Raw genomic sequence first — 15,736 nt, forward strand, 5'->3', positions numbered from 1 at the left:
TCCCAGATGTTTTTCTGGGGCTTAGGGAGTGAGATGGAGTTCTTACCAGCTGCTCTGAGTGTAGTGGCTCCTGGATGACTCAGGATTCAGTTTCTCCACAGGACAGAAGCAGACCGACTCTGTGTCTGCTCCAGTCCAAGGGACCAGGCAGGGGCCGAAGGTGATCTTGAACTTCTAATCTACCTGCCCCTACCTCCCAAGTGCGGGTGTTGCAAGTGTGCACCACAACGCCCTGTTTATGAAGTGCTGGGAATGGACACAGTATATTGTCCATGCGAGACAAGCACTCTGACAGCTGCACTCCACCCTAGCCCAAGGTCTTGAACTTCCACAAACCCCTTATATGTGGGACCTTTCACACCAAGCAGCTTTTCAATTCCTTAGTTCATCAGGCCGCAGTGCAAGATGCCAATCACAGTCCCAGGTTGTGATCTATGTTTCTGACCCCCTGTTGCGAGCCAGAGGTTCTCCCAATGCTCCCTCAGGTTTGATCACCATCTTTAGAATGACTCAGAACTTGGGAAGGGGCTGACTCACTATTGATAGCTGATTATTAAGGCTCTAACTCAAGGACCGGCAAACAGCCATGACCATCAAGTGAGATACCATACTATCACTGGGAGGTTAGGGAGGTGCCATTACTTAGGCTGACTTAGTCCTTCATCATCTGTTCTTAAATCAATGCTGCTCATCTGCTTCTCTCTCCTCAAACATGGAGCTGGGACACAGTAAGAAGTGGGGCTCAACGTTCTAGCCCTATAGAATCATGGTTAGTTTTCATGCAGTCTCTCTCCACCCCAGAGCTATCTTGGCACCACCAAGGGACTTCCACTTCACCAAGAGCAGCACTACAGGTGTGGCTGACAGACACTTACCATGAACACAAAAGATGTTCTTTTCTCTTACCATCATTGCTCAGGAGCTTGCTCTAGAACATCTCAAAGCTGCATGCACAAGCTAAGGATATGAAGCCCCTTCATTTCTTCTTCTAGAACTAAAAAGGTGCAGTATAGCATAAGGATAAGACCTTGGTCTTGAAGACCAGGTGTTTGCATCCCATGCTTGTTATTAATGGCTGTGTGACTTAAAACAAGAGAAGGAACTGTCTATTTTGGCTTATGGTTTCATAGGTGTTAGCCAAGCCTGACAGGGAGGACATGGTGAAGTAGACCAGTTCACATCATGGTGAACAGGATGAAATAAAAGAAACTAGAAGAGGGTCTGGGTGAGGTATAGTCCTCAGTGGTAGGAGCTTTATCCCACCCCACCCCCAACCCCAAAGAACTCCTTCTCTGTGAGGGGAGTTTCCCATTTCAGTCATCATAAGTAGATGAGCTCCATCTCTGCTTAGTCCACCTCTGCTTAGTCCACTGTGTGGACAATGTGGGACCATCTGCCCACTGCACCTGAACTTGACTCTCCCAGGCTCTGTTCACCATTCTGCCCTCAGTTTCTGCGAGATGTTTTGTTAGAGAATGATGTCATCAGGTATCTATTATTTTGTGCCTTTAAAAATGCCTGACATTAGGTTCCCTGAAACTGGAGCTATGAATGATTGTGGACTACTATATAGGTGCTCGCAAATGAACCTGGATCTTCTGCAAGAACAAGTGCTTTCAACCACAGAGCCATCTCTACTACCCAGCTTTGGACTTAGAGAAGTTTTAGGCTATTAAAGTTATCTCATATTTACATTATGAGATATACATGAGATTTTGTGGACAAGGAATAGATGTTTTTGGTTTTAAAGTGATGTGTTTGTGTGTCAAGCTGACAAGGGAAGGAATGTGATGGTTAGGTTTGTCAACTTGACATAACCTAGAGTCATCTGAAAAACTATTCTCAATGAGGAATTGTCAACGTTGATTTGACTTGTGTACATGTCTATGGGAAAATAGTCTAAATTAATACCATTGATTTGGAAATATCCAGCCTACAGTGGGTGATACCATTCCCTAGGCAAGGGAAGCCTGAACTGTAGAAAATCAGAGAAATCAAGGTAAGCACAAATAAGCAAGTAAGTGAACATGTAAGCATTCGTTGTCTATCTGCTCTTGCATATGATGTGAGCCCTCTATCTGGAGGTCCAGCTTTACTTCCTCGTAATGATAGACTGTAGCCTGAAATTATAACCCAAAAATACCTTTCTCCCCTAAATTGTTTTGTTTGATAAGTTAGTTTGTGAAAAAAATTAAATGGTTTACTCCAAGAATTAAAAATAAAAGCATGCCTTAACTTAAAACTTGATGAGGTAACTCCTGCAGATACAGATTTCTGTGATGATGGTGGCTACAATACACAGGACAATTCAAAACATTTATATGTTGCTGGTGGGGGTACAAAATGACACAGATGCTCTGAGAAATAGGCTAGTGAGTTTATGCAAAGTTAAACACATTTACAATGAGACCTGCAACCCCTTCCCCAGGGCATCCTAAAGAAATGAAAACTGTTCACATAAAATCCTGGACTGAGGGTGTCTTTTTTCTTTTTTGGGAGGTGGGTGTCTGGGTCCCCCAGACAAGGACTAGGGGGAACAGACCCGGGAGGTTGGGAAGTGAATGTGCTCAGGGTTTATAATGTAAAATTCTTAAATGATCAATAAAAATATCATGAAGAAAAGCTAGACAGATACACAGCTGTTCAGTAAGTCTACTCATCATCACCAAAATTGGAGGCCAGCACTATGGGGGATGGAGACCAGAGGGTGGCTGGGGCTTGCTGGCTGCCAGCCTAGCTCCAAGTTTAGTGAGAAACTTGTCTCAAATGAAAACAGGGTAGAGAAGACACTCGTTATTCTCCTCTGGTCTCCATGCAAGCACATAGCCTATGCATGCACCTGCACATGCCTATACACCACAAACACCATACACCACACACACTTAAATATGTATGTTCACGTAATAAATAAATACACAGTAAGTAAGTAAGAAAAGATAAAATGAAATCACTTCAGTATGAATCGAATTAAACAGTGCCTAGCCAGATGGACACAGGGAAAATCTACTTCTTCCTCTGCCCCACCAAGCAGATTCTGGTCACTGGTGACAAAGACTCAGAGCAGATGGGCCTCCTTTCCCCATAGTAAGGCAATGCCAAGCTAACAAGCTGACCTGAATATCCTTTTCTCTCACCTCTGGTCTGATTGTGTGACAAGAACTTACAAAAATCCATCAATAGGGGTTAAAAATAAAGAGTCCTCCAATGTGCAGAAGTGCAAAGAGTTCACACACTTCCTTAAGGACAAAATGAAATGGAAATACAGAATGGATAAGAGTTCTTATCGACAGCTCAGTGAAATCCTCTGATACCCCGGCAGGCTCCTGGACTCTGTTCTCCTGGAATGTAGTCGGACAGTGACGGCAACAGACAGAGGGCCGACTGATGGCTAGACCCCTTGCTGTGCCTATCAAAGGATGACCTAGAACCCCAGCTTTCGCGGGAAAAGGAGGAAATTGGCCGAGACTGCTCTCCTACTCACCTACTCACGCTGTCACCTTCCAAATGGAGGTATTTTTGTGCACCCATGTATGTGAACAAGTCTGTGCATGGTACATCTGTGGAGGTCAAAGGGCAGCCCCAAGTGTCAGTCACCGCCTCTTCCACCATATTTGAGATTCTATTGTATACCTAAGGAAAAAAAAATCTGTGAATCACGAATTATGAAAAACATCAGCAGGGAAGGCTGTGGACAAGTTGCTGCAAGCATCTCCGGCATCCGATGAGCTCACGCCTGGGTCCGGCTTGGCTTCAGAAGTGTCGGGCTTCTATCAGATTCACAGCTCTAGGCTGTCTTGATGCTGGCTCCAGGCCTTGCCCTGCTCTTTTCTCATTGCCAGATGTTGGGGAAATATTCTGGAAATAGTGAAAAACCAAAGCTTGGCTGGTCACTTGAGACCACAATTAGAGGGGGACCATATTGTGCTTCAATTTGTTTTTTTTTTTTTACTCCCTTAAAAAAATAAAAAATAAAAAAAATAAAAAAAAGAGTTCTTATCAATTACACATCTGATAGAAGGCTAACATCCAAACTATATAAACAACAAAACAAAATAGATATCAAGAAAACAAATAACGTAGTTAAAAATGGGTCACAGATCTAAACAATGAACTATCAAAAGAGGAAATTCAAATGGCTGAGAAATATTTAAAGAAATGTTCAAAGTCCTAAGTCATCAGGAAAATATAAATCATAACTACTTTGAGATTTCATCTTACACCTGTCAGAATGGCTAAGATCAATAAAACAAGTGGCAGCTCATGCTGGTGAGATTGTGCTAAATTGTAAAGTCACTGTGGAAATTAGTGTGGTGGTTCCTCAAAAAGATGGAAATTAATCTCCCTCAAGATCCAGCTACATCACTCTTGGGCATATACCCAAAGGATGCTTCATCTCACCACAGAGACGCTTGGCCAACCATGTTCATTGCTGCTCTATTCTTAATAGCCATGAATTAGAAACAACCTAGATGACCCTCAATGGATGAATGGATAAAGAATATGGGGTACATTTACACAATGGAATACTACTCAGTCATTTGAAAGAAAGAAAGAAAGAAAGAAAGAAAGAAAGAAAGAAAGAAAGAAAGGAAGAAAGAAAGAAGACAGGATTGGGAGTGTGGCTGCAAACACAGACGCATGTCCTTACAGAGTAGAGCTGGCCCTCAGGTTTAGGCCACTACCAGACTCACCTCGCCCCATTGCTGCTCACTAGGATGTTGCTACAAGTCAGCCTGCAGGCCTAAAGCCACTTGAAAAAGGAGAACATTGAACCCCATAACAGCCTGCGAACAGTAAACATAATGACCATGCCTAGGGTACCAGCAGGGTGGCTGTTGCCAAAGGCAAGGTGGTGTACAACCTGGATATGTTACCCAATCCCGTGATCACCCTGACCTTAGACAACAGCAAGATAGTCAAGAAAGAAAAACTGGCAGAACAGAACAGCACATGCAGAAGAGAGGAAAAAAATAGCGATTCATTGGCAGTAGATGTGGCCGTGGAAAACAAAGGAGCATGAAATTGCTTAGTGGAGCCAGTCCTCAAGTGCCAGGAGGCTGTCAGCCACCACCAGGCCATCTTGCCCTGTCACCTATGCTAAGAGAACACAGGGCCAAGATGCTACCCTCAGAATGCAAACAAGATGGTCCTGTCAAGAATATTAGCAGAGCAGCCAGGCAAGCACTGAGGGCAGGGTGGTATACAGCAGTCTAGCACTCACTCAGATCCTGTTCCCAGACAGCCTGACTCCAAGCAACAAGATATCCAAAATAAATAAAGAATGGTTCATTTTCTTGGTTAAGTCTCCTCAAAAGGGTTCCATGATCTGTGCTACCAGAGGAAACACGTTGATGTCCGTGATTATGGCCATGATCCATGTTTCCACTAGAAACCACGTGGATGTCCATAATGTGTGCTGCCACTGAGGACCAGGTTGATGACTGGGATCCATGCTGCCACTGGCTGCCATGGATAAGGAGGCATCTTTTGCAGTGGTATCCATGTACCACTGAAGACTTGTACAGAAAATAAGAGACATTGAAGACTTCTGTACAAAACTCTTCCCACCCACCCCACTCCCCAAAAAGTAACAATCCAGACACAAAGGTATTGAAATACAGCGCTTCATAGTTGATGGCTTCTGATGGGGGTGGGGCAAGGGAAGGACTCATTTCTCTTGAAGGGGCTGGCCACAGGGAATTTGATCAGGCTCCAAAGAGTATAGGGACAATATAAATTGGACTTGGGTATTTTTTGGAGGGGGGAAGGGAGAGTAATCTAAATTAAATCACCAAATAATGAGAGAGGCAGAGTCTCATGTGAACATCTTCTGTTCCCAAATGGAGCTTCCAGTAGCCCAATAACAGGAATTAATTACATTTAATTAAGTTGCTGGCCAAAGGAGTCCCATGAAGAAAAAATAAATAAAAAATAGGAAGCTGTTGCCAAGACTATGGTTTGCTCTCTACCAACTAATGGCAAACCCTCATTGTTGAAGACAACACCTACACAACTCACTGAATATAGAGAATTTGAGCTAGTGCCTACACAGCACCTTCAACCCTATGCCCTAGTATCTTTGTTATAAGAAGGTACTCTGCAAGCTGCTAAAGGAGAAGCATAAACAACCATCCACAAACTTATCTACGATAGCGTCCCGCCTGCAATCATGGTGTAGAGTTTGTAGGGGTGAGACCATCAGTATTGGATTGACCTAAGGCCCAGTTCTTGAGATAGAACCTGTACCCAACACTGCTTGGGTGGCCAAGAGCCTGAGACTAGATAGCGCAGGAACCTAGAGTAAAACCAGTACTGTTCTACTAAAGGAACATAGCAATAAAATGACTCCTAATGACAATTTGCTATACTCAAAGATCAAAGCCTTGCTCAGTCATAATCAGAGAAGCTTCTTGCTGCTGCATATGGGAACAAATACAGAGACCCAAAGCCATGCACTATGCAGAGAGCAAGAGACCTTGGAATACTCAGCAGTAAAGGGAAGATCTCCAAATCCCTCCCATCTCAGGACTCAGGGAACCCCATGGAGGAAGCAGAAAGCATGTAGGAGCCAGAGGGGATGGAGAACACCTAGAAAACAAGTCCCACTAATCAACAGGATTGCTGCATATGTGAACTCACAGGGACCGAGGCAGCATGCACAGGGCCTGTAGGGGTCTGCACCAGGTGGCATCTTAGAACTGAAAGGAGAGATGGACACATGCCCCATCCCTGACCCAGAAGCTATATCCAATAGATAACCACTTGCAAGTGAAATTTTATTTTCTTCAAAGGAGTCTCACTAGGGAAATAAACTACTTTTAAGGGTCGACTGCATGCCCAGGAGTAAACAGTCAAGAGAAAACAAACTCAATGACAATTATTTATTTACGACTGACTATTGTAAATAAATAATTATTCATTGTTTCTATGGGACTCCTGAGTGAGAAAACGTGCATCTTTGTGTCTGTATCTGCTTCTTGCACCTTTGCTCCTGCTCTTTCCCTTCGATTTGTTTTGTCCTGGTCTACTGTGTTAGTTTTATCTTATCATATTATTGTCCCTTAGAAGCCTATTTGTTTTCTAATGAGAGACAAAGAACAAGGTGGAAGTGGGGAACTGGGAGAAGTATAGGAAGGGGAAACCATAACCAGGATGTATTACATGAAGAAAAATTCTACTTTCAATAAAAAGTGGAAAAGATACAATTCAAGAAAAAAAGAAAAGAAAAAAGAGATCACAAGAAAATGTTGTACTAAGCAAAATGTGCTACAATGTCTTTTTTATCATTCTTTTATTGAAAATGTACTTTTTCTCACAAAATATATTCTAACATTCAATACAAAAATAAAATCTTGTATTGAGCAAAACTTGCTACAGTATCTTTTTAAAAATAATCTTTGCCCTTTGGGTCTTCCAAAAATAAATAAGTAAATAGAGCTTCAGGCATGAACAAATCTGGAGTCCCTAATGAAGGCTCTCAGATGTGTCCAGGCCTTGGCCCTGTTCAGCTGAAGACTCACTTTTGTGCATATTACAGACTTCTCTCACCTTGAAGGCAGATGCTCAACAGGAATAAGAAGGCTGAAGAGCCACTGAATCTCTTGACACTAATTTATCAGATCCTAGTTGACAGGATTTGTTTTCTATTATTTAAACCATACTAGAGTGTAGTAAGGCGAGCTGCTCAGTCTTTGAGGACTGCCTTTTAGATTAGAAGATAACACTATGAGTCAAGATGGAAGCACGGTGAGGAGGAAATCTGGCCTCAGTTCCTCCCAACCCCGTGTGCACAGCTTTTTGCACTGAGGCTTTGTTGTTCTTGCCATTGAGAGTGTGATGTGTTTCTTTGCCCTCTTGAGTCTGAGCTGTCTACATAGCTTTTATTTTACCAAGAAAATCTCAGGCTAGGAAGTTAGCACAGATGGTAAAGCACTTGCTCTGTAAGCACAAAGATCTGAGTTCAGTGCCCAGAAACCACATTTAAAAAGCCAAGAGTGTCAGTCCGCACTGAATCCTAGCACACGGGAGGCAGAGGCAGATCTCTGAGGCTAGCTTACCAGTCAGCCTAGCAGTTTCTAAGCCAATGAGAGTGCCTGTGTTTAAAAACAAGGTGGGTGGCTCCTGAGGAATGGAGTTGAGATTCTCAGGCCTCCATATGCACATGCACACACACATACATACTCAACTGCACATACATAAAAACAGTCACATGCACATTCAGTCTGCCAAAGGCTGTCTCAAAAGAGTACCCCAAGAATGATATATGGAGAGCACCATGTGCTGACTCTCTCAGGATGAGAAGGGAAGCCGCTCTACACAACCTAGCAGCAATTACGGTGAAACCAGCAGAGAGGTACAAAACGAATGGAGCCCCAGAAGAAACAGCAGAAGAACCAAGCAATTGAACTCAGCCCAGAATGTTGACTCATAGAATTGTGAGCAAATAAAAAGGGTGGTTGTACGAAGTCACTGAGTTTGGGGTGATCTGTAACGCAGGAATAGATAAATGAGATATTCAGGTGCAGTGAAGCCCCTCCTTATTCCTCAAGGTTATCCAACAGAGAAATGAGGGTCTATCCATTAAAGTGCTGATGAAGCACCTACTATGTGCCAGGCCATCCAGTGGCTTATGGTAAACAAGCCCCACAGACACTGCTAAATAAATGTTTGCTAGAAGTCTGAGAGGCAGTCTGCCTTTACATGTCCATCCATATTTAAGGACCTTCACCAACATTTCCCCTCTCATTAAGGACAAACCCATGTCCTTGCCATCATGTTCTGTGGATGGCCTTCAGGAGAAACATAAAATCTACAGTTTTGATTGTTGCCTGTCTTCACTGAGAGCACATAGTAGTTATCAGGCAGGCAGGAAGTCAGTACTTCCGTACACTAACAGGAGCAGAGAGGCAGTCAACCCTTGCCCAGCCCTCTCTTAATAACAGGCCTCCAAGTGAAGCGGATGAGGAATGAGGTTACAGTCACGTACTGCCTGAGGTGATGTACATTCACACTGCACGTTTCTAAATCCAGTTTCCAAGGGCTTCTCTCTCAGGCTACATCTCACTTGGAATCCCCACTCCGGTAGAATCCCTCTTCTCACCACAGTGAGCTCTGGTTTATGGTCTTTCTCCATCTTGTTGTAACCCAAAACAGACCCCACTCTTCCTTCACTTCTCCAGAGCACCAAGGCAGGGCTGCTTTAGACCATTGATGTCACTGAAGCTCTGGGGAAGTGGAGGGATCTCAGTGGCAGAGCAGGCAGTGACTGCTACGTTGCTTACTTATTTTTTTCAGTAGGATCCACCCGCCCTAGGAAGTGCCTTATTCTGTTCTTCCCCAAAACACAGCTATTCTTGTCTCCTGACCTTTGCCCTTCGTTGCAATGCCCAAGTCACACAAAACCCCATCTTCTTGAGAGTTAGAACTCAAAGCCCTGTCCTTAATCATGCACGGCAGCCCAACTCCTCTGCATTACCCAAACTAAGCTTCATAGTAAGCAAATGTAACCAATTTAGTTCCCCCCATCGGGAAAAAAAAGCACAGGACTTCTCCCTAAGCCTGCCATATGGATCAACTCAAATAACAGCCAATTTCTAAATAAAAGTTCCTGTTAACCAATAGTAACCTTGTTTAGCATGCCTGCACACTGGTATGGAGCAGTATGCTTTCTGCCATATCCCACACAGCTTTGTGGGTTGACCTTACTGGGGCTATTAGAGAATGAAATAAGGCCAGACTCATGGACATACCCACGGAAAAGCTGGGATTAGGCAGGCCATGTGCTCTGATGAAGACACATAACCAGCAGCCAAGAACTCAACACTTTTTATTTTATACTTCTAAATCAATAAGGTGGGCTTGCTGTACGTAGCCAAAGAAAGAAGCATATTTAGCTAGCCCCGGAAGGATGTCTCTACAGGGCGTCAGTTTCAGGCTACAGTCATTAGAGAAGAGGAAGCTGGGGTTGATAGTTTCTACACACACTATCCAATTGTTCCTTGGACAAGGGCAAGCTTTGTCATTTCCACGGGTCTGAGGCACTGGCCCTTGACATGGACATGCTCACATCAACAATGCATATCAGCTCAGAACTGTATCAGCTCCCCACAGCTTTCCATTCATTTCTTCCTAAAGAAACCCAAGGGGTCAAATAGAAAACTACCTCTTAACCCAAATTTCATAGCTAGAACGTGTAACCATGAAGAGTCTGTATATCCCCAAACATGCTGCTTTCCCATCTCTGAGACTGTGGTGAGGCCAGGAGGGTACCTGGGTTGGGAAACTTGAAGTCGTGCTTATTCTTCAGTGCAGAACCCAGTACATTGCACGTGCAGGACACTGAAAATAGATGTGTGTAAGATGGAGGAAGCAAGGGACATTCAGTCATGCATATATCAGGTGAATGAGGCTTTATTTCACATCCTGGGTACCTGGCATGCCTCCCAGCAGTCTTGAAATGGCACATAGTGACAGAGGGGAGAGTAGGTTAGTGCCCTGGGCCTGCAAGGGGATTGCTGGCTCTTTCCTGGTGCAGGTGGGTTGATTAATAGCTCAGTTCAGAAAAACCTCAGCTGCTGTTTTCACTTTCCCCTTCCTGCAGAGCCTTAATCACTGGCCTTCACCTGTGGAGTTGCTCTAAATGACTTGCGTGCATGTTTTTCAGTGGAGAAACAACTCAGGTTGTGACAACATCCCAGAGGTGGCAGAACTCCCAGCTAGTTTCAAACCTCACAGCTTCGGCCAGGTAAGAGAACAGGCCAAGGAAACGCTGCTTCTGTCTGAACAGAGCAAGCCAGAGACCCACCTTCAGCTTCGGTTAGAAAGACACAGCAGGGCCCATGGCTGGAGCTGTGGGGTCAAACCACTCCCTTATTATCTCCCTGCCCCATCCTTTAGCAAGTTGCCCTCTCCTCTATGCCCCAGCTCAGTTCATTTGGGGTCTCAACTTCTGCAGGATTCAAGTCCATCCAGCTTCATCATGGCCACAGTTGCTTTTTTTGCACTCTGTGTGTGTGTGTGTGTGTGTGTGTGTGTGTGTGTGTGTGCGCGCACTTTGGGTAGAACCCACGACTTCAAGCATGTAGGTAGGTGCTTTACCATTGAGCTACACCCCAATTTCACATTTCATTATGTAAATGCAATCTTCACAAAAATCTACCCTTAGTTTATAAGTACAGATTCTTGTCTAAGACAAAACGTTCATGATGTTAGAACTGGAGTTCTAAATCAAAGGTTTGAGACCACACGTTTGAAGAGGTTTTAGGTAATGATGGCTGATGATGACGATGGTAGCGGTGATGAGGGTGCAGATACTCAGGCTCTGGTAACTACTTGAATTGGTTCAGCATGAAACCCTCAGGTATCAGGACTTGTTTAAAGAAATGTTTTCTATTGAAAGTCTTTTAAATAGTTTTTAAATAATAGCCTAAATTTATATTGAAATTTTATTATGTTTTACCTAATTGGGTATACCTTGAACCCTAAATTTGTTTACTCAAACAGTTATCCTTTAAAACATACATACGAGTAGCATTATATGGATTTAACAGGTTATAATTAAGAATATATGTATATGTATATGTATATGTATATGTATATGTATATGTATATGTATATGTATATGTATATGTATATGTATACACACACACGCACACATATATATGTTAAAAATGTTAATATAAAATGTATATAGTGGGGCTGGAGAGATGGCTCAGCCGTTAAAGGCTAGGCTCACAACCAAAAAAAAAATGTATATAGTGGCAGCATTGCTATTTTTAAAGCACCATACTCTCATGATGACTGTAGGTGGTGTAGAGCCAGGACCGAAGAGGATTTTATGCTGATTTGTTCTTTGATAGATTTAAAAACTGTCTTCTAAAGGTCTGTCCCTGGGTCTTACCCTCTGTCACCACAACAGAGTGTGTCAGCAACGCTCAATAAGCCTTACACGTTTATTATACAATTATTTGGCCTAATGTCCATGTAGACATAAATTTTAAATGAATGCATTAAGATAACTAAATATAAGCTCTGTGGGGGAGACCTAGGCAGAGAGCTAGGCAGAGGGGGGAGGGGGAGGCGGGGGGGGAGAGAGAGAGACAGAGAGAGAGAGAGAGAGAGAGAGAGGGGGGGGGAGGGGGGGGGGGGGAGGAGGAGGAAGAGGAAGAAAAAGAGGAGGAAGGGGAGATGAAGAAGAAGGAGGAGGAGGAGGAGGAGGAGGAGGAGGAGGAGGAGGAGATGAAGAAGGAGGAGGAGGAGAAGGAGGAGGAGGAGGAGGAGGAAGAGAAGGAGGAGATGAAGAAGAAGAAGGAGGAGGAGAAGGAGGAAGAGGAGGAGGAGGAAGAAGAGGAGGAGAAGGAGAAAGAAGAAGAGAATGAAATTTCTTCCTTTCTGATTGTTCTTTCTTGCCGTGATTTCTACCCTTGTTACCACCCCTCCTGTCCCATGACCTACTCCACCACTCCATTCCGTGACATTCCCTGTCCGCCCTCACTTATTTCTAGAACGAGGTAGACACTCAGGGGAGTGTAAGTCAGTATGCTCTGGTTTAGAATGATATTCTAACTACTGTTGTCCACTTATCTTTGCTCATTCCACAGTGTCTTGTAGAAAGTTCTCCAAGCCACTTTATTAAGAAGCTGCTTCACCACCACCACCGTTAATGGGCAACAGTGGACCTATTACCATTGCTTAGCTGTTCTCCAGAGAAGAGCTTTCACTCTGCTTCCAGTTCCTACAAACAACGCTATAGGGCAGCTGATGCCTGAGCCCACCCTGCCGAGCACAGACACCCATAGAGCGCTCTCATTCTAGCCCAGTCACAGCCCAGCACACCAGGCAGGCATACCTAGACACCCCTAAACACCTTTTCCCACTGAGGAAGACTGTAATGAATGACCTGAAAGACAGGTTTGGAAACAGCCTGCAGCTTTCCAACTGTCGGTGGAGCCCCTCAGCCCTCTCTTCTGGCTCATAGGCAATTCTTATTCTCCTTCACTCCCTCCGCTGCCGTCTTTCCAATCTCACCCTTGCTGTGTAACAACCTGCTCAGAGATGTCTCTTCTCTGATTTCAGCTCCATTCACTGGCAAGTCCAATTCATAATACAGATCCAAGGTCCCTCAAGTCCAGTGTTTCTCAGCCTGTGGGTCAAAGGAACTGTTAACATTCTGTCTAAACTCCACCCCCACAGTTACTTAGCAACAGCCAGGTATGCTCCGCCCCACAGTTACCTGGCAACAGCCAGGGAGGCCTTGCCTCCTCCTCTCTCTCTTGCCCTCTTGCTCTCTTGCACTCTTGCTCTCTTGATTTCTTGATCCCTCTGTCCCCTCGCCTTCACCCTTCCGTTCCCCCTCTCTCCATGTGCTCATGGCTGGCCTCTACTTTTCTATTCTCTCCCTCTCTCTGCCTTTCTCTGCCTTTCTCTGCCTCTACTACCCTCTTAATTCCCTTCCCCATGCCCTGAATAAACTCTATTCTATACTATATTGTCATGTGGCTGGTCCCTCAGGGGTAAGAGATGTCTCTGCATGGGCCCACTGAGACATCCCCTTCCTCCGTACCTCACCACACACACCCACAAAACATATTATCTTTATCTTTTTATAAACACATCAGGAACCATTCATAGAGGTCACCTAAGACCATCAGAAAACACAAATACTTACAATATGATTTGTAAGAGCAGCAAAAAGTATAGTTATGAAGTAACAACAAAAAAATAATATTATAGTTGGGGGTCACCACAACATAAGGAACTGTATTAAAGGGTCCCAGCATTAGAGAGATTGGGAACCACTGCCCCAGCCATTTCAAACCTGTCTCTCCATATTAGTCTTTGTCACATTGCAACCTACTTGCAGGCCCTTCCTCCCACCACAACTCCAACTCCCAAAGGACCCTGCATCTAGGGGTGGACAGAATCCTCTCAGGTCTTTCCCACAGCCCCCTCAACCTTTGCCAAGGACTAACCTCAGCTTGCAGAGGGCTTCTAAGAGAAGGGATATCTGGAAGCAGTGAACACAAACAACTTGAAGTCAAATCGTGGGTCCAAGCTGGCAGAGACAGCTTTCCAGACTGCTTTCTCTTTGTTCCAAACAGCTCTATTTTCTGCTCGAGAACTAGAGCAGTTCTCCCTTCTATTCAAAAACTTTTCTGGATAGCTCATCTCTTACAGATCGTAAGGCCCAGTCTTTTATTTTACATATCAATCCAGTCATTAACTCCAGGTACCCTTTTGATTATCCTATAATCCAGTATCCCACAACCTTAGCCCCTTGACTTTTAGGAGGAGACAGCAAGCACAGACAATAAGATAGCTGGGTGGGACCCCACCCTGGAATTACCATTCTTACCATGCCTGAGCCTAGACCTAAATTCACTCTGTCTAGGCTGACCTTGAACTCAGGAATCTGCCTGCATTTGTATCTGCCTGTCTTTGTATCTTTCTGACAGTTGACTCATAATGGCGCTATCTCTGTTCCTTTAGATCTGTGAAGCTCCTTTTACAATTCCTATCGCACCCTTATATTTTCACATAGTTGAGAAATTATATATTTTGAACTCACATTTTTAGAGTTCTTTTCCACAGCCTTAGGGGCTGCCCTGAAGGTCCCAGTATTTACCATTTTGCTGAGACTTTAGCCACACCTTTGCCTCCTGGACTCTTGCTGTCTCTGGTTATCATGGAGTCCCTAATGTTAATACAGAGGACATTCCTTGAAGGAGGAAGGTGGAAATATGTACATTATTGTACAAACAAGCCTTATGCTCACAGCGACTGTCAACACAGGAGGATCCCCATGCCCTGCTGGCCCTGTCCCAGAGGCAGGAGCCATATCATTCCACCCCCACCAAGGCCATGCAAACCTTTTCTCCCAATTCTCTACTCCTCTCTGTTCCCCACTGACCTGCAGAAGCAGTCAGGCAACTCACAGCCACTACACTTTCCTGAGATCCAGAGACAGCAGAAGATACCAAAGAATGGAACATACACCCAACAAAGATAAGACCAGATATCAACACCTAAAATCACCTCAATCCCTCTAACTCCAAATGCCTAGAAAACAGCATAAAAACACAATCATTAATAGTCAGGACACTGTGTGTCCTCCTGAATGCAGTGACCCCACCACAAAAGATCCTGAGACATGTAACATAACTGAAGCACCAGACAAGGACTGCAAAATAGCAATTGTGAATATGCTCAAGGACCTTAAAGAGGGTACAAATAAATCCCTTAATAAAGTCTGTAAAAAGAAAAAAGCAGATGGTAAAATGAAATAATGAAAATAATTCAAAACATGGAATTAGAAATAGAACATTAAAAGGGGAGAGAGGGATTTAGGAAGTCAAAAAAAACAAAAATGGTAGCACGCAGCTCCAGAAACCAATGGAGGCTCTGAAGGGTGATGCAGTGGCAAAAAAGAAGTCTTCAGAGCCCACAGTATCTCAGGAACAACAGAGGAAGACAGACAAAGGCAAGTCTTGTGGGAACATGGTGGCATAGACCTTTAGTCCCAGCATTTGGAAGACAGAGGTAGTCAGATCTCTGTGAGTTCAAAGTCAGCCTGGTCTACAGAGTGAATTCCAGGACAGACAGGGCTACACAAAGAAATTGTTTTGAAAAGAAAAAAAAAAGGGAGGGGATGGGAGGTGCAGGGACAGGCTAATGAAATTGGAAAGCTGGCAGAACAGAGCTGTGTTTGGCAGAGAATGACAAATCTGTACCCTTCGCC

This window comes from Grammomys surdaster, unplaced genomic scaffold (genome assembly GCF_004785775.1).
Source record: "Grammomys surdaster isolate TR1022 unplaced genomic scaffold, NIH_TR_1.0 330, whole genome shotgun sequence".
Taxonomy (NCBI): domain Eukaryota; kingdom Metazoa; phylum Chordata; class Mammalia; order Rodentia; family Muridae; genus Grammomys; species Grammomys surdaster.